Here is a 19,509-nt window from a genome sequence, read left to right as displayed (position 1 = left end):
TCTGGCCACCCAGCCCTGGAGGTCTGATGTGCAGGGAAGGGGGAAATCAAGCTCCCAGCCCCTGCTGAGAAAATGGGTGAAGACTGGAGATGGAGCATGCTGGAAAGTGCAAATTAGGTGTGTTGGGAGAGACATCGGGCTCAGGTCTGTGTACCCTGCCTTGCTCTTTGGCAGCATGGTGGGACCGCCCCGGCACACTGCAATGCCTGTCACCTTACACGACTGAGCACCGGCCCTTCCTCCCAAGGAAAAGGCACCCTCCTCTTCACTTTCAGGGCAATGCATTCTCCATCCTTTGAGATATTCAGAAGCTGTCTGGACATGGCTCTGGGTGACCAGCTCTGGGTGGCCCTGCTTGGGCAGGGGGCTTGGACCAGATGCCCTCCAGTGGTCCCTGCCAACCTCAACCAGTCTGTGATTCTCTGACTTCCCCGCTGCTCTTGAAACCCACCTTGTCCCCAGTAAGGATGGTCCATGTGCACCCACTGGGCTGCTCACCACATGCAGCACTGGTGGAAACTTGGGGTAGGAGGGTAAAACTGCAGGAGCCCAGTATGGTGACTTTTATCATGTGTAACTATCTCTGCTATAAACCTCTGCTGCTAAGAGCCAGGATCTTGAAAAAATTCCTATAAATACAAAAATGCTTATAAACTGTATGATGGCACTAGAAGGGGTAGCGGGGCCGGCAGCTGTTCTCACTGGCAATCTCGTACACTTGATCGTATTTTAAAGGAGTCCTTGTGAGTTCTCTCCACTTGGTGTCAGGATAGAGACTGCTTTGACATGCATTCACCCAGAGGAGTGTCTAACAGGGAATGGGAATAAAGCCAAGAGCCTTCCCTTGGCTGTCTCATTCATTACCCGATTGCGGTTAAAAGAAGTCAAGTAGCTTTAAAACGCATTTTCTGTGACACAGCTTCCACCAGCTCCTTTTCTTCTTGATCTTCCACATCTTATCCCTTGAATGGTGCCTTCCCTCAGTGACACATGCCCGTTTCTCCTAACCTTGGCAAACTCTGCAAGTCCTAGCAAACGTGTTCAGTGACAAAGAACAAGCTCCCTCTCCCCCCAAAACAAGATTTGGTTGGTTTTAGTTGAGCAGCAAAGAAATGTATTAGCAGCTAGACAGATGTTTTAGATGTGCAAAATGAGGCTCGTGGTGATACCTGGTCAAGGGGCAGGACCCTGGAGGGGCAGGGATCAGGGCTGAAACACACGACAACCAGCATCCTAGCATTCTCTTCGTGTTAATGGGGAAATAGTCTGTGCCACCCAGTGTGATCCATTGCCTCCTGAGGTGGTGGTTGGCATCTCCCAGGGCTTCTGCACAGCCCCGTTCCCAGCCGAGGGGCAGCAGGAGCTCCTCGGACACCGCTTTCCTCTGCACAGCAGGATTAGACATCCCTCAGTCTGGAAAAGATTATTCAAACCAGTGCATGTATCACCTTACATTTCCACTCTGCTTTCCAAACGCAGCACAAGACATGATTGCTCCATCCAAGGTAGACAAGACAGACAAAGGATGTGAGATAGCAGAACAAGTAATGGAAAACTGATCTCTCCTCTTGCCTCCCTCCTGGCTGGTGAGTTTTCAGCTGGATCAGTCTCCTGACCTGAGTCATGCGCAGCTGTGTGGTCTGCAGTGCCAGGCGAGCGAGGGGGTAAGAGCAAGCACATGTTGAAGGCGGAGAGGACAAGACCATCCCAGTAGCAGCTTGGATTTATGCTGTGTTGAAACGATTGTGTAACCAGGGTCTGAGAATACCAGGTCAAAAATACTCAGCCCTGGTCAAACCAGCCACCTGAACAGGAGAAGTTATTAGCAGAGGAGCAGAGAATAAAGCAGCATTATAATAGCAACATCCTGAGACAAAACATCAATACCGTAACAAAGCATCATCACCATAAAAATCACAGAAAGGCAGGTCTGAGCGGGACTTCGAGAGGTCAGCTACGCCTCCCTCCTGCCTGAAGGCAGGGCTAGTGCCTCCTGTTCACCCATCACCCCCCATGGAGAACCAACCTGTCCCGGCAGCCTTCCCAGGCAATCCACCCCAGTGCTTCACTGCACTGGAAGGGTTTTCCTGGTGGCTAATTAAATTTCTGTAATTTAAGCCAATTATGCATTGTGCTGCCGAAGGCAGGCATAAGCAGGGAAAAGGCCTTCCATGGGTCAGAGTGAGTGTTTCTTGTTCTCTGTGTGGGGACTGAAGGAGGATCCCAATAGAGGATCACTGGATCGCATCATTTTTTTCATACTCATCAAGTCTGCCTCGACCTCCAGTCCTGCATCCAGGTTTCTGGCAGCTTGTCCCAGCCTGCTGTCAACTGCAAACATAAAAAGCCATGCTTGGATTTTGAGTCATTCGTGGAAATGCTGATCAGTACCAGATTTACGAGAGGTTTTTTGCGTCACCTCATGCCATGAGTAACTAACCTCCAAGAAAGGTTTTGAGCAGTCGTGCATCCATCTTTTCATACTTTCTTCTAGTCCAGGTGTCCCTGTCTTGCTTATAGTGATACCATATGACACAGTATCACAAGCCTTACTTATACACCAACATATATGGCATCTGCACCTCCCCCCTCATCTACAAGGTTTATTACCTCATTGCAGAAGATTAGATGAGTCTGGCCAGCTCTGTCCTTGCTGAATCTGCACTGGCTATTACTCATATCCTCCTTTTCTACATGTTTGCGAAGCCTTTGGTCGTTCCAGTGCTTCCAAGGATGGAATTAACAATGACTGGGAAATCACTTCTTAACTCTTCTTTCTCTCCTTGTCTTGAAGACTGGTGCTCTGCTTGCCATGCGCAACCTTTGGAAACCTCTCTGTGGTCTGCTGCTGTGTAAGTAGGTGCATGGCTCACCTGTACCTTGAGCAGTGAGCACGTTTCTGAGGTTCCCTGGAGAAGTACCAGGCAAGGGAGGCAAAGGTGACTGAGGGACAGAGCAGCTTCTATGAAAGCAGACACTGAGTAAACTACAACTCGATGATGTCAAAAAGAGATGCTTGAAGGAGGATACAGTAGAAGTACAAGACTTATGAAGGAGGATACAGTAGAAGCACAAGAATTATGAATGGCATAGAAGTAAATAAGTGCAAGAGAGACACGGACATACTGGACAGAGCCCAGCAAAGGGCCACAGGGATGATGAAGGGGCTGGAGCGTCTCTCCTGTGAGGAAAGGCTGAGAGAGCTGGGACTGTTCAGCCTGGAGAAGAGAAGGCTCTGGGGGATCTCATCGATGTCTCTAAGTACGTGTAGGGAGGCTGTAAAGAGGTCGGAATCAGGCTCTTTCCAGTGGTGCCCAGCACCAGGACCAGAGGCGATGGGCACAAACTGAAACACAGCGGGTTCCCTCCGAACATCACGAAACGCTTTTTTCCGTTGAGGGTGGCCGAGCGCTGGCACAGGTTGCCCGGGGAGGTTGTGGACTCTCCGTCCTTGGAGATACCCAAAAGCCATCTGGACACGGTCCTGGGCAACCGGCTCCAGGTGGGCCTGCTCGAGCAGGGCGGTCGGAGCGGACGACCTCCAGAGGCCCCTTCTGACCTCAGCTAGTCTGAGATTCTGTGAAATAAGGAAAGGCTTAAAACAACCCAAAGGAAGTATATCTTCACGCAGTGCACAATTACATCGTGCAACTCACTGCCACAGAATGTCCAGGGTGCCAAAAGTATGAGTGGGCTGAAAAAGTGATGAGAAAACATCATGGAAGAAAGGTCTAGGAAGGGCTCTCAAACCTGATGATGCAGCTACAACCTCTGGCTCAGGAAAGGAAACGGGACCACGTACTAGAGGAAACAGCATTTGTGCTTGTACTGTTCCTTGTATCTTCTCTGCAGTCATCCACCAGAGGCCACATCAGAGAGAGGACACTGGGGGCTCTTAAAATTTGGTATAATCCAATGTGGTCCTTCTTGTCTTTCCTGAGGTCCACAGTGACTAACCAGAAGAAAAAACCAATACAAACCCACACCTCCTCTTCCTTTCCTTTTTTCATCTGTCTCTCCTCTCCCACAGCTTTGGCTGCTGGATTTCAGCAGATATGAATCAGACAGTGACTGTTGTGTTCCTTTTGTTCTGTAAATGATTAAAACAGAACATTTCACACTTGCTTTGTGGCCCAGCAGAGGAATGCTGCATTGTCTCCTTGGCAAGTCCCGAGGTGGAATTTCTGGCCGTGGAGAAAGTGAGGTCAGAGAGAGAGAAACTCTCCCAACAGGGGAACATGTGCAGACTGCTTCGCTGTCTCTCTCCCGTGCTTGCATGTCTTCTCCCTGTCTTCCATTCCCTCATCCCTCCCCTCTTTTCCACCTCCTTCCTGCCCCACTGGCAACTTTTCTTCTTGCTGCTTTAAAATGATGTAGCTGAATATCAGAAAAAAGAAAGAAGACTGAAAAATGCAAGGTGAAAGCCCCCAGCCCAGAAAGCCCTGGGTAGACTAATGAGAATGTGATGAAATGGAAAAATAAAGTGGGAGTGGGGGGGTATGATCCCCATGCTGCCAAAATCAAGATGAAAATGCTTGTGTAGGAGATGCAATATCTCAGTGGAAACCCCCAGGACCTGTGCCTCACATTTCCTGACAGCCGACCAAAGGAGGGATTAGTTGGCTGTGCTATTTATACCTGCACCCTGGGTACGGTCAGGCTGCTGGAGGAGGCTCCCCGCAACAGCAGCTTGCAGGAAACACTGCTTTTGTGATACCGTCTGCCGAGAGAATAAATACGCCCAGGAATGAAATCCCATTGGATAAATAAAAAGGGAAGGAAAGAAAAAGCCCTGGTCCCTGCCCTATTTGTTCCTACTTCTTTGTAGCCATCCAGCTGTTTCTTTTTCTTTGTTGTCCTGACCTCATCTTGTACTGGAGCGAATCCAGAGAGTGAGTGCTCTGCTTAGCTGTCTTCTGCCAGAAACCGAACAGGTCAAGTTATTAGAGAAAAACGAAAGCTCTTTGGCAGAACTGGAAAAACAGATGTGCGGAGATATTTCTGCTGCCTCCAAATACAATGCTGCCTGTGAAGCGCGTATCAGAGGGGACCTGATAAATATGCACAGTTGTCACTGTGAAAATCTTAACAGTGGCTATTAATTTATCAGGGTAAGTTTCTTTGGGGCTCCCTGAGCTGCTGAGCTCACTGGCTGCCTGGTAGCAAGATTGCTTAAAAACCTTCCGCAGATGTAGGTTTGAAAGCGCTGCTCCAGCCCTGCAAGAGGATTTGCCTCTGCTCAGTAGTTAGAGATGCTTCAGGGATGCTGAGGATGGGTAGAAGGGTCTCTGCTGAAAGGAGATGTGCGTGCTGGGTGAGTGAAGCCTGTGACTACCAGGAAGAGGTAGGACTATCTCCACCTGAGATAATGGTAAGGGCATCTTTCATGTCGAAGGCTCTGGGTCTTTTATTTACTGAATTTACTGGGTGAAGCTTTCTATGCAATCTATTCTGATTTCTTGATTCAGCTCTTGCTGTGGTCTCAACATCGCACGGCGGTCATTCGTGCCGTCGCCAGCGGTGGTGTTAACAGGGCTGTAACTCTCTGGCTGCCCATCGGCCGTCGTTAAAAGCAGCAGCGACAGCAAGAAGTGAAACTGCGTGCAGGCATTTGGGGTTGCCGCAGTGTCAGGCGGAGCGGGACAATTATTTGTTTGCTTGCAGCATTAGGAATCTGTGGGATTACACGCATGGGTGGGTGCAAATGTAACGAGCGTCAATACTCGGGTGCGCTTGTGGTTTGGGATGGCCAACCGCTTAGAGCGGTTGCAACCAGTAGCAACCGCTCAGAGCTCCCCAGCCATGGGGGATTTGGGATGGCGCAGGGATGCTGAGTGATCCAGGGGACTGCTAATTGCTGAGCCAGGGAGGCACCTGGAAATGCTTCTCCCTTCCCACGCAGCTCGCCGAAATGCTTGGGAAATCCATGAGAGGTGTTTGTTTTCCATGGCAGGTTACAACAGACATGTGCCTCCAGCCCGTGGATGATGCGTGTCTCCTGGATCTGTAGTTACCAGGGAGAAGCGGGAGGGAGGCAGTGAAGCGAGATGGCACTGTCAGCTCCGCTCCGCTGACCTGACAACTGGAGTTGTGGTGGCACTTGGCCCCGGCTGAGTAGGTTAGGACCAAAAGGGGTGGAAAGATGAACTTCTTTCCTTCCCTAAGTTCCTTGGAGGAACAACATTAAATAAATAAGTAAATAAAGAAAATTAAAAGACAAAACCAACAGACCTATTCCCAAATTGGGGGAACAATCTATTTTAAAATATAAATAAATAAAGGAATAAATAAATACATATCAAAATATATAAAAATAGTGGAGCTGCAAAGGGGAGAAGCTTGAACGGCAGTTGCCTTGCCCTCCTGGGCAGACACAGCTCCCCAGTGGTTATCAGATGTATCAAACCACAGAGGGATTAGAGACCTCCCTCCCCAACCTACTGTCCTTTGCGGCCACTTAGTTTATCAAATCGAAATGGAGTTTAACAGGAAGAAGATTTTGAAATGGAATCACATGGAAACACATACCAGAAAATGAATAATGGGGGGGGGGGGGGGGGGTGGTGGAGAGAAACAACACTTACCTTGGCAGAAAAAAAGGCTCTTTTCCTTGGAAACGTAACAGCATGGTTCACAAGGTTCTTGCAATGCTGCTGAAAGACAAGGCAGCAGATGATAATCCTTTTTCTTGACACATTTGTTCCTCTAGCACCGAAATTGTCACCGATCATCACGCAGCAGTAGGTAAAAGGGGAGCATAGACTGTGGGGCCAGAATGAGAAATAAAATAAGCCCTTGAACAGGCTGGATCTGCTTGGCCCAGGGCGGTACAGCCAGACTGCACCCAGTCCCCCATGACACAGTCTGTGAAGCAGAATAACCAAAATAATGTGCCCCATTTTGCCCAACCAAATGATAAAGTTGGAGCATGCCAAAAAGTAGCGCTTGAATTGCCATTTTGAACTGGGATCAGTGAGCAGTGCCATCATCCAACTTCATCCACTGCTGTGAACAGGCACCTAACAAGCCGAGGGCAAAATTTCCCGTTCATTTACAACTGAACGGGTTCATGGTTCGCCTGCGTCTATAAGCAAAGCCAACATTTATCTTTGGAGGAGGTAGGAGAGGGCAGCTATACAATCTGAAAAACCAAAGGCCAGTTCTTCCACGGGACCAAGGTGTCTAATTCTATCTATTGTCAAGGTTCCCCATGATTTTGCAGAGGATTTAGCATTTAAAAACCTTAATTTGGGCCTGACTTGCTCTGAGATACTCAGGGCATCTTCAGGAGGCAAGGGAACAGAACATCCCTCTCTTGTCCAAGTCTGGTACCCTAACCACTGGCCTGTGTTTCCTCCTGAGGAGGCGAAATTGTGTGCCAAGGATGTGATGCTTCCTTTGCCTGCCCCTGGAACAGCAGAATATTTGCAATTCTCTGCTCTCCTACTTAAGCATAACCCCAGCCTGTATTAGGTGACCTCAGGGAGACAGCTAATAGCTGCCTCAGTTTCAAAGCTCCAGAGAGATACCTGCAGGGACAGCACCCGACTGTCACCTTGCCTTGCACGCCGACACGGAGCGACGGGCACCTCTGAGGAAGCTCAGCTCACATGGGAAACGTAGTTCTGGGGTAACTGCTGCCACGGGACACGTGTGGATGTGGGCACCGGGGAACCTGATTTCACCATCAGTATTTTGTCCTCCTTTGCCCCTTTCCCATATCCTATATTTTCCCCATGTCTTGCACCTAAGCAAAACCCAAACTCCGAGCAAAGCTCAGGTTTGCGATTCGAAAAAGCAGTGCCTCAGACTGCTGTGATTCACAGAGTGGTCCCAGCGCCTGGAGCTGCTCGAGTCCCCGCTGCATCCATCCAGCCCTGTGGCGATGGTCCCGGGCCAGCTCCCGTCTTGCCGTGCCTCTTTACAGGGCTGCGGTGGTGCTGGGTGCGTTCCTCTTCAGCCTGTTGCTGCATTTCTACCTGCTTTTATCCCTTTGGCACAGTATTTAGGAGGCAGAAGCCACCGTCAGTGCCTTTGGGGGCTGAAAAGCTTGTCTGTGTGTTACGAGCTGGGAGAAAGGAGTACAAATAGAATGGACAATCCTGGCGTCACTGGGCAGCTTGCTGGACTGAAGGAGGTTGGAGCAATGAGATGGGGAAACCCAAGCAGCGTGCTGGCAGTGCCAGTCATCCGAGAAGAGGTCTGCCCTGTGGGACAGTGCTGGGAAAAGGATGCAGAGGGACAGCTGAACCCAGTTCGTGCCCACACGGCCCCGAGGAGGGGAACAAAGTGTGGTGCAAACACCTGCGGAGGAGGTGTCCCATGCTGTCCCCTGTGCCAGGCCCGGGGACAGCAGGGCCGGGGTGGGGTGGGGACACGAAGCGGTGGCTCCAGCCCTAACGAAAATGCATCCCAAGGAGCTGGTGTGCTAAACTGTAAAGAAACCCTGAGCTGACAAACGTCCTGTGTTCCTGTTACCGCAGCACCCGTGTCCGGCATCCGCCAGAAATCCCTTGACATCAGGGGATATGTGCATCTCCCGCTCACGTGAAAATGCGCGATGAAGCGGGTGGGCAGCAGGGGAAAGGGGCTGCGTTTAGGAACGGGGGGGCTGCGTTTAAGAATGGTGGGGTGCTGCCCCAGCTCCGCACGGGCTACATCCAGCCCAGTGGCTCCTCAGCAGCCATCCCCTCCTCCAGGCGCAGGGGAAGCAGCAGCTGGAGCCCTGGGAGACGGGGAGGATGCCTGGGCTTAACGCACGGGCTTGGGCCTCGGGGTAACTCCTGTCGGCTGTGCTGCGAGGCTCGGGGTGGGATTCAGGGACCCTGCGCCGGTACCTAGGGTGGGATTCAGGGACCCTGCCCCGGTACCTAGGGTGGGATCCAGGTCCCAAGCGCCCCCAGGCACGAGGTGGGGAGGCCGTGCTGCCACACACGCTCACCCCTGGGGGCACCCAGCTGCCTTCCGCGGCTCCGTTTGGTGCCCTCGGAGCTCCGCCGGAGCCCGCGGCCCAGCCCGGGGCCGGGGGGGGGCGGTGGGTGGTCGGGCCGCCCCCGGCCCCGCCAGCGCCGTACCCTTGGTGGGAGGGGCCTGCGGTGACGTCACCCCGGCCACCGCCCTCCCGCGGGAGGTGCGGGGCTCGCCTGGCCCCGCCCCGCCCCCAGCGGCCGCCCCCCGCCCCGCCCTCGGCCCCGCCCCCGCGGCGCGGCCGGCCCCGCCCCGCCCCGCCCCGCCCCGGCCCGCGGCGGCCGGCGGTGCGCGCCTGGGGGCGGCGGGGAGCGGCGCGGATGGCCAAGGTGCTGCCGGGGGCGGCGGGGCGCGGAGCCGGAGGTAACGGCGGCGGCGGGGCGGGGGGGGGGGTAGCGGTGTCCGCGAGGCGTGGGTCCGTGTGTCACCGCACCGGCGCGTGTCTGTGCGCACACGTGTGCGTGGGAGCGCGTGTGCCTTTGTCCGCGCGCGTCCCGGGGAGCGCACCGCGCCGCGTCCCGCTGCGTGCGGGAGCGCCGGTGCCGGCCGTCCCTTCTCGTGTCCGCCCGTGCCGCGGAGCGGGCGCTGCGTGGGGTGCCGCGCCGGGCACGGGCTCGCCGCTCCCCGGGGAGCTGCCCCGCCGCTGCCCCGGGACCTGCCCCGCAGCCCCCCCCCACCCCACCCCGGGAGCCGACGCGCAGCTCCCCCGGGGACTGCCCCGCTGCTCGCCGGGGAGGATGCGGGGAGGCCTGGGCGGCCCCCAGCGGGCTCCCGGACCCAGCGCGCCCGGCTGCCCGCGGGCAGCGTGGAAACCCCACCCGGTGTGGGAGCGGGGACGAGTTTATCCCTCCCCCGCCCCGCCGCACCGCCGGGGCCGAGCAGCCCGGGCTGGCCGGCCGCGGGCTACTACTCCATGTTTCCCCACCCCGCGCCCTCCCCGAGTACTTGTGCGAATTTTCTCCGCTCCGGAAAGGCAAAACTCGCGGCGGGTGGGCGAGCCGGGGGCCAGCGCCGGAGCGGCCGCCGGCCCGGTGGGGCTGTTCGCGGCGGGTTGGGACGGAGGGTCGGGTCAGGCGCCGAGGGGAGCCGCCTCCGGCTTTCCCGGGGAAGAGCGAAGCGAGCGGCCGGGGCGGCGGCGGGGAGGGGGGGGAACGTTTCCAGCTGGACCCGGCGCGGCCGCTTGTGTTTCCGCAGCAGCGATCGCAGCGTCCCTGCGGGTCCCTCGGCGGCAGGCTGTCACCGCCGGTCCCAGCCCTGCCGCCCGCGGGAGCGGCGGGTCTCGGAGGGGCCCCCCCGGGAGCGCCCGTCGGGGAGACGGCGGGTCCCGTCCCGCTCCGCTCCGCTCCGCTCCTCCGCCGCGGACGGGCCGTGCCGTGCCGGGCGAGGCGGGCCGCCTGCCGCCGCGGGCTGCGTGGGGAGGGCAGAGCCGAGCCGGCGGGCAGGGCCTCCCACGCCGGGAGAGGGTTTTCTCACGTTGCTGTTGCAGGGGGATGGTGAGAGGGAACTTTTAGACTTAACCTTCCTACCCCTGCAGGGAGAACGAAGGTAAACTCCTGGTTAAAAACAAAACAAAACAACGTTGAAAGAGGAGGAAAAAAACCCACGTGAATTTAACTCGAATCCTCCTGCCGGGGTTTGTGATTCATAGTTTTAAATGCAGGAAGGTCGCTGCTTGGTCTTTTTCCTCTTTTCGATGGAAAGAGGGTGGGTTTTTTCCTGGTGCTGTGTGGACGTCCCGGGAGCGGTGAGCAGCTGTCTGCGGAGCGTCCGCCGCCGGAGACCGAGATCTGGCTGCTAAGGCACCTGCAAGGCCCTTATCGGGCATCCGCTGAGCTGAGGTTTCGACTTTTTTGTATAAAAACAAGCCTAAAAAGCTTTCTGAGAGAGGGGTGGCCGCGAAGATGAGGAGTCCGCTGATTTTTCCTGTGCGCAGCTAGCTGGCAGTGCCGTTCCTGCTTACAGGTGTGCATGGAGATATATATTTATATATATATTTTAGATATAGATATATCTTTACATAGATGTAGAGATATAAAAATATATATGTAGATATATGTTTATATTTTTTTATATATCTACATATAGGTAGGTACATATGACTACGCATATATTATAGATAAATCTAAAATATACTACATATATGTTTATATTTTTATATGTGTGTGTGTGTGTATATAATGTATGTATTTATATATATGGTCATTGCTAATGGCCAGAAAAGCTCTTAAAAGGGTCCTATAAATACCTTATCAAGAAACGCCCGAGTGGTGAGGGCAGGGAATATCGGGTGGGCGAGAGCCCGCATTAAAACCCTCTCGGGGGTTGTGCTGGGTGCATGCCGTGGCCCCGCATGGAAGGGCCGTGTCCTGCCCAGCCTTCCTCATCCCCAGCCCCGACTGGAGCAGTGGTGTGAGGGGATGAATTCCGGGGGCTGGTTTTAGGTTGTTAAATAGGGAGAGATGTGCACCCCAGTGTTTGCTGGGGCTGGGGCCGGTGGGAGCCCCCCCATCACCTGCACATCCGTTCTCTTCTTCCTCTGTCCATACGTCCATCGCGCCCCTTTGCTCTCTGCAAGCGTTTGGCAGGGGGAGCTTTGCTTTCCCTTTTCTTTTGGAAAGCACTCGGCTGCTGGACGAGGGCGGCTTTGACCCAAACAAGCACGTGCTGCCTCTCCGAAGCCCCAGTGCCCGCAGGATCGGTGGTTGCTCTCGCGTACTGTTCGTTTCCACGCACCTGCGACATTGTGAGCAAGCGTAGGGGCAGTTCCCGGGGTCCTGGCCCCGCGCAGCGATCTGGGCCAAACCTTCCACACATCAGCATCCTGGCTGGAGGGACTGATGCACGGAGACGGCTCTGGCGCTCCCTGCAAGAGCTCCTCTGCGAGGAAACGCCGGCACAGAGCTGAAGGCATTGCATTTCCCCAGCAAAGAGACACCGAAGAGGGTTTTGTAGGGATCCCAGCAGCAGCCCCGGGTGGGATGTGCTGCCCAGGGGATCAGGCTCAGCCGGACTCTTGGGATGCACGTGGATGTTTCAGGACGACGTGGAGATGTTACTGCTGACCACTGCAGCTTTCCTTCAGGAAACGAAAGCCTGATGGTCCCCAGTGCCATTTTTTTTAACACCAGTAGGCGTATAACTCACTTTAAAGGCCAGATCTGGTATAAATGTTATTTGATGCTAAGGTGAGAGTACGTGCCTTGCGGAGCCTCCTTGTCCTGGAAACCATTAGGAGGACGGCTGCATACTCGGGTTTTTGCACAGAGACTATCTGCTAATGTAATAGTCCCAGTGGAAACTTTAGTGCTCGGGAATATTTTGCGGATTTGGGAAAAATCCCAGGAGGATTTTTGGTTTCATACAGCAATTGCTTTTTGGCAGCTTTGGGATAGATGTAATCTGGTTCCCATTTGTGTCCCAAATTTTTAAATGGAACAGCCTGCCTTCGGCTTAGGGCAGAAGTAGAAATAAATGGAAGTAGATAGAAAATAGTAGTAATAACAACAAGAACAACATCACCTTATAAAAAAAATGGCTTGGGCAACTTTTCTATTGAAATGTTGCATTTAGGAAGCGTATCTGTCCTTTTTTGGTCCCTTAAGTGACTTTTTCAGTGGGTGGGATGCTGCTTTGGGTTTAAATCTGGAGTAAATCTGTAGAAGCTGGAGAAATCACCCCAGGTTTGGACCAGTGCATGCGAGGGCAGAGTTTTGCATTGCAGTAAGGTGTACCCCGTGTGTGGCAGCAGGTTCTGCAGCATTTGCTGGCTCTTGGTGGCCTTGCCCAGCCCCGGCATGTCCCACTGAAGCGCGTGGCCATGCCTTTCCCCACGCAGCACGCGTCAAGGCAGCACCTTTCGAGGAACGGGGTGATCTATAGGGGATGCCACATCTCAGGAGAACATAGCGTGGGATTAAGTAATTGAGCAATACTTGGTTATCTGCTCTGACCACATTGGTTAGCACAAATATAAATGAGATTTAGACAACAGTAACTCCAGTGGCCAAGGCTCAGGCTGGAAAATAATGACATTATTTTATTAATTTAATTCAGTTTAATGAATAATCTAATGAATGAAAATACTTCTAGTGAAATCCAGTCTCCATTTAAGACCTAAAAGAGCTGAAGTCATTAAAAAACTGTTATTCCTCTGCCCTCCCTCCTCACTGGGTATGTCATGAGCAGATATTTCAGTGAAGTCCCTGCCGGGCTGGGGGACAGCACGCAGATCCCCCGAGGTGCCTGGAGGGCAGGAGGCATCCGGGTCCCCCCCAGGGACCTGGTCTGGGCTCCTGCATCCCGCAGAGGCGGGGAGGCACTTCTTGGGGGTGCACCCCCAGATGGCTACCTGGAGCGGGCAGGGGGTCCCTGCCAGTGACACGTCCCATCCCCTGGGACGTGTCCCCCTGCCTGCGACGTGCGTTGTTTTGGGGCCGTTTTTGAGGCGGCGGCTCCACGCCGTCAGCCGTTACTGTGATTTTCCCTGTTCTAAATCTGAGCTCAGCCATCTGGGAGCGGGAACTAAAGGCAATTATCTTGTTAGCACTTCTGTGTATAATACCTTTATTAAATTTCTGCATTTTAAAAGTGGCTGAATGTAAATTGCGTGTAATGATTTAATAATGGAAGGCTCATAATTTTAGTATATATTCTGGTGGGAAGAATGTTTCTTTTTCCTTTAGACATGACGCTTAAGAATAATGCAAAGGCTCCTCTCAGTGTAGGGTTATCACGAGTAGTTCTTCACACGGATCAAATGAAGAACTGTGGATCCTTAGCCTGTGGTTTGTTGCCTGTGTTAAAAAAAATGGAAAAGCTCTAGAAATCTGAAGATCCATATGATAGAGTTCAATGCCTGCATTTCCAGTTAGAGAGTACTGTACAGTCTTTGTACTATTTTTGTTCTGTCCTTATCCCAGGCTCCTTTGTATGCTGCAAGTTTGTGGGAATGACTCAGGGAGAAAGCTATTTAACCTAAAGGACACCACTGGCAAAAAAAATAGATGGATAACGAGCGATGTCAGTGACTGCGAGTGGGAACCGAGAAGAATATTTGCGTGTATCTGAGGAAGAGTATCCTGAAACCTCCTCCAAATGGGGCAAAAAAAAAAAAAAAAATCCTCTTCTTCAGATGCTGTTTATTCAGTTCAAGAAAGGAGTTTTATAATACAGTTGCTCGAAGTAACAAGGAACTAGACTGAATGATCCACAGTCCTAGGTCCTATTTCACTTCTGGTTAATTAATGGAAGGGCTTAAATATCCAAGTGACACGGATCATGCCAGTGCTTTTCTGTAATGTGATCGTTTGTAAAAGCAGTAAGTACAGTTAATCATAGCTTAAACTCCTGCTTTGCAAGTGTCTTGTCTATATGTTGTAGCTGGTTGATTTATGATTTTTTTTTTCCCCCAGTGGAAAAAAAAAATTGCTTCCCTACGAATTTGCGTGATGAATTTTTATCTTGGAGTTTTTTTATGGCTTGGAAATCAGAATTTATGGCGGAGTGAAAATGTCTGCAGACTCTTTGCTGTGCTGACAAGCGGCGCGGCTGTAGCAGAAGCGTTGTCTCACTCATAAGCTCCATGTCAGCCTTTGTATTTCACTCTTTTATGGAGAGTTTCTTCCCTTACTTTCAGCGCTGAATAATACTTACTCTTTTATCTTGGAGCAGCAACGCTGACATAAGTTGTCGTTGTGCCACTGGCACTTTGATCAAAGTGGAAATTTCAATTATTGATTCAATTCTTTGAATAAATTTAGGCTGGCTGTGTATTGTAGACTCACTGTTATAGCTGCATAGGCAAATGTATAGCTCATAACATATAGAGGCCTTTAAAATGCACATATTTCTGCAAAGCCTAGTGCAGCCACCTAAGGAACATGCATCCGCTCTTCCGTTGGGTGGATGCCCAGATAACTGCTCGGCACCTGGAGCTGCAGCGAAAATACTCTGCCTGCATCCTGCCTCTTCTCCAGGGGTGAGCCTGAGAAGGGGGGAAAAAAAACCAGCAGATTATTCTAGTCATAAAACCTGTAACCATCCTAGATGAAAGAGCTGCGATGGGCACTGTTTGCCCCCACACGCCCGTGCACCTGATTTCCATCGGGAAGGCGCGGGCATCCGTGGGGGATCTCCCGGGCAGGCAGACTTGGCTCTGCTCTTTCCTGTATCCATCTGATCTCATGCCAGGTTCAGAAGCTCCTTTCAAGGCGCCTTCGCTTTGCTTCGCTCGTAGCTTTTTTGCTTGTCCGCTTTGTTTTTTGCTGACGGGAAGCGTATATGAAAATAAGTGTGTGAGGCTGAAGTTTCACGGAAAGCGTTCATCCTTGCAGGCAGTTAAATTTGGATGTGTTGGCATGATTTCTTGGGAGAGATGGGGTTTGGCTGCCTCCGTCGCCTTTTCTCATTAGTCTTGCTAGTGCTTTCTTGGACGATGCACTTTTTGGAGAGTGAAATGACAGTACCGGAGCTGGGAGACTCCAGGAGCTCTTCTCGAGCAAGGGAATAGCACAACATGGATCCCAGAGCTAACACTGGGACGAGGATTTCTTTTCCCAGAGCAGGCAGCTGCGGCGGTGGGGCTTGGTCTGGTGAACCCTGCCAGGCACAGGGGTGAGGCTTCTCCCGGCTCAGATGTGGTAGATCCCCGGCTTTCATGTGGGAAACGAGAGGTGCTGCTCGCTCACATCTGGTGTGCGTTATGGGGGTTGGATTTCTCTCCTGCAAGATGTTGCTCTGCTCCCGCGAAAATAATATTAGCGATGCTTGTTCAGTCCTTGCGGGGCTCGGGAGCCCTGGCAGCGGACGTGAGGTTCCCAAGCAGAATTACAGGGTGCGGGGGTGAGTCGGCCACCCCAGAAGTGACCTAGAAAAGCTGCGTGTCTACTGGGGAGCTGCTGATGGGAAACGATCGTCAATGTGTGCCTGAGTCCCTGTGCTTCGTTGGAGCTCTGGCTGCAAAGGAGTCCCGGTGTGGCTGGAAAAGAGCTGCTGGTGGTACCAAGAGCATCCTTTGCAACGCTGTTGGAAGTGGCATCTCCTTTTTGTAGATAAACCAAGAAACGGGACACGTGATTTAATTTTTTCTGAGCCAAAGGAAACTCAGACCTGCCTCCCAGCCTTGGGAGAGGGACACGGCTCTGTGGCTGGGGTACAGTGATCCCCCCTCTCGAAACTGGGCTGATGCTTAGGAGAGAAAGTAAGGTTTGTGGGCCAAGACGCGCATGGAGGGGTGGCCGGCCTCGACAGAGCGTCCCTGCAACCTGTTAGAGGGACTGATGGGTCCACCCTGGGGAATCCATGGCACAGCCTCTGGGCAGCCCCTGGGACCCTGGAGCACTTTGACGGTCCTTTTGTTATTTCCCTTAAATAATTATTTTCCTTTCTTGTTGACCTGAGATTTTTATGCAGTGACAGGGCAGAGAAAATATTTTAAATGTGGAATAAGGTATTTATACTCCTTTCTGGCTTGGCTGTGAGACAGAAGGACAGATGTAGGCTTGGAAGCGATGTAATTTTTGTTCTGTCATTTTTGGACCTCCCTTACAAACCGCGGCAGAGTTTATAGGAAAGTGTAAAGCTGCCTTACTTACTTTTTAATTTCAGATGATTGCTTTGGATGGTTTTTGAAATGCCTCGGTCTCTTTCAAACCGCTCGGTCAGTAGGGTACAAATTGGAAGAGGATTTTCTGGAGGACAACTCTGTGTTTTTGTTTGGCTGGGTGGCTTTTGGGTGGCAGAGGAGGAGCCGTACGTGCCGTCAGCGCGGGCTGTGCCTCAGGCAGCCGCAGAGTGGTGCCCGGGTGGGCAGCGGGGTGCAATGGGCTGCCTCGAGGTGTTACCTCTAAAGAGCAGCAAACTGTCCTTGCACAATGGGCATTTTTTCGTGTTTTACTGAAGGTGAGAATAGTAGTACAGTTTGGCTGTAAGAAAGCCATCTCCTCTGACTATTTTTGTGAGGAGGAAATTTGCTTCTTGGAGATGCCGTTATTGCTCTAAAAACATGGCTTTCCTGTAATGTTGCTTCCTATGAGGTTTTGCTTTAGATCCTTTTCAAAACCAGACTGAAACCACATCAGAAACAGGAAATATTTAAGTGTTGCTCCTCTGTCTCTGGGTCCTTGCTGACTGTCTGGTGTTAATCTTAGCAAATGATTCATTGAAATAGTTCTGAATCTTCAAATGAATTGCACTGCTGTGTAATAACCCTCCAGGATAATACGTCCGCTTCTGTACAGCGTAATGCCTGTTTATCTTAAAGAAACCCCAAACAAACAAACCAACCAACCCCCCCCAAATGAATTGGTGTCAGGCAATCGCTTGGACGTGGGAGAGTCGGTAGAGATGCAGAAATGAAGGCCTGCAGCAGCTGCCCAATTCAGCAAGGACTGACCCGGGCCAGAAATGTGGTCATGTCTCCCAGGTTGGCTATAAGAGACACAACACCGAAATGTGTAAGGGAATTGAAGCCGTGATGTCTATGGACTGGGCTGTATCCTGGCACGCTGGGACCGAGGGGGCTGGGCTGGCTTTGGGAAGGGGAGAGGAGAGGGCACAGCACAGCTGGCAGCTGCCTGCGGGCACCTACAGAGGTGACGGGGTCGGCTCTTCTTGGCAGCGGCAGCGACGAAATACGAGGCAGCAGCCATGATTTGTGGCTTAGGACGTTTGGGCTGGATGCGGGTGGAAAGCCCTTCCCTGGGGACACGTCCTTGGAGGGGTGATGGTCTCCATCGTAGGTTGCCCTCGACCAGCTGCTTAACCGTGGCCCCTGGGCACCACTGCTCTGGCACCAGGATTCAGTTATAGGGATGAAAATTGCTTTTTTGGTGAGCGTTGTAGAAGAATGGGGAGGTTTGGGGAAGGAGCAAGTGCCGGATCATTGGATGGGCACCTTGCACCCCAGCAGAGGTAGATGTAACAAACCCTTTCCCTCCAGAGAGGGGAGCTGGGATTTAGGAAGCTCCAGTGACAGCAAAGGGGGAAAGAAAAAAGGCTCATGCCTTGCTCCAAATGGCTCATGAGACTTTGCTAAGCTTTCAAGTGGTGCGTTACTGCCCATGATCTGGATTGTGGCCACACGCCAAGCACTGATCTTTCGGCAACTGTTTTCTGTTTTACACGTAAACTGGCTTTCTGTGCCAGTAACAGCTGACATTTTATTAAAACCGACTGTGAATGAACATAAAATACCGTTACATCATTTTTAACATCATAAAACTTCATTACATCATTTTATGATGATAAAACATCAACATGGGTACAGCAAAGTGCAGTGGTTTCTGCCTGGGTCGGAGCTACTTGGTTTTGACTCTGGTATGACAGAGATCAGAAACTGAGCAGTTTGGCAGATGCTGGCATTTACCAGTCCTGATTTTAGTAGAATATTGCTTTGCCACGGCCACCAAAGACAAGTAGTTAGGTGAAAATTTCTGCTCTTATTACAGAAAAAACAAGTCTTTGTTCTCCATTTTGCATCTCGGAAAATTTGCAACCATGACCCAAGGGTGCCTACAGAATGCAGAAGGAGAGTGTACAGTTTTACTAACAGTTTCTTTCTTTTAAATGCTGTTTGGTGAGTGGTGAGGCCAAGCTGGTAGTTGCTGGCTGTTCAGGTTGCCTGTGATGCTTGAAGCCACTCGTCTTCCTTGGGTGTGCGGATTTTCTTTGTTTCACCCCAGTCTGCTTTTTATTAATAAAGCAAGCCTGGGCTCAAAACTCCCTTGTTTGATACAGGATTCCCAATTCCAAGGCAGGACTGTGTGTGTGGAGGAGCAGTGAAGGGTGTCTTTAGTGCTATTCTCTACCAGAATAGAGTAATAATGTTGGAAATTAGGGTTCTTGAGATTTTTCTTGGGTCTATATCAGCATCAGCACAAATTCCAGACCCAGTCTACCACACTCATTTTCACAAACATATTCGGCTTAGATCTACTCAAGTGAGCAATCTTTCCCTCTTGCTCTCTAAATATAGATAACTGCCATACACATTCATGCATAATATGAATGGTAAAGTGATGAATTCATTAACATTTTGCAGGAATGCCTATTTCCTCTCCTCTGGGCACAGAAGAAAATAGTATCTTCATGCCTGTAGAGAAGAGGGGCAGGATCCTGCCCCCTGCTCCATGCAGGGGCGTGGGGTTAGCGGTGACCTGTACGTAAGGAAGAGAGCAAAGCAACCTCCCTGTGTAATATGTGCCAGTGAGCATGCAGTTAGCCGAGGGCAAACCAAGCAGTCGGAATTAGTAAGTCCAGGTCATCCGTGGCCGATGGTTTTTCCCGCAGAGCAGGATGTTACAGGTCCCTGTGCGTGTGGGCTTCCTGCGCCACCGGGACAGACAGATGCCCTGCTGGGACGAATGGACACCCAACTGGTACTGCTTTGAGCCCTCCACCTCCTGCTCGAGCAAGTGCCTCGGCAGTGGCTGGTGCCGGAGGTCGATGGCCGTTCCCTTAGTCTAAAACCTATGGCAGCTGGTGGTGTAAGTGGAGAGTGACTCTGTTGTGTCCCCGCTGCACCAGGGCACTCGGGGCCGGGAG

At 52.0% G+C, this 19,509-nt stretch overlaps 1 protein-coding gene across 6 annotated transcripts in view; it reads left to right on the top strand.

Annotated features, from left to right (window-relative positions):
- Positions 1–19,509, top strand: part of AMOTL1 (angiomotin like 1) — a 104,683-nt gene that overhangs the window by 33,377 nt on the left and 51,797 nt on the right. The window contains exon 1 of one of the 6 annotated variants that reach the window (XM_030042649.2): positions 5,300–5,371. The exons of 3 other annotated variants lie outside the window; for them this stretch is intronic. The gene's annotated coding sequence lies outside the window, so the exon portion shown is untranslated. Of the gene's footprint in view, positions 1–5,299; positions 5,372–9,288; positions 9,331–10,536; positions 10,930–19,509 lie in introns of those variants that run through there. 2 more of the 6 variants (XM_030042652.2, XM_030042650.2) reach the window with 2 other exon arrangements.

Source organism: Aquila chrysaetos, chromosome 19, assembly GCF_900496995.4.
Source record: "Aquila chrysaetos chrysaetos chromosome 19, bAquChr1.4, whole genome shotgun sequence".
In the NCBI taxonomy this organism is placed as follows: Eukaryota; Metazoa; Chordata; class Aves; order Accipitriformes; family Accipitridae; genus Aquila; species Aquila chrysaetos.
Note: the sequence above shows the minus strand (reverse complement) of the source record. Positions and strands in the feature narration are given on the sequence as shown.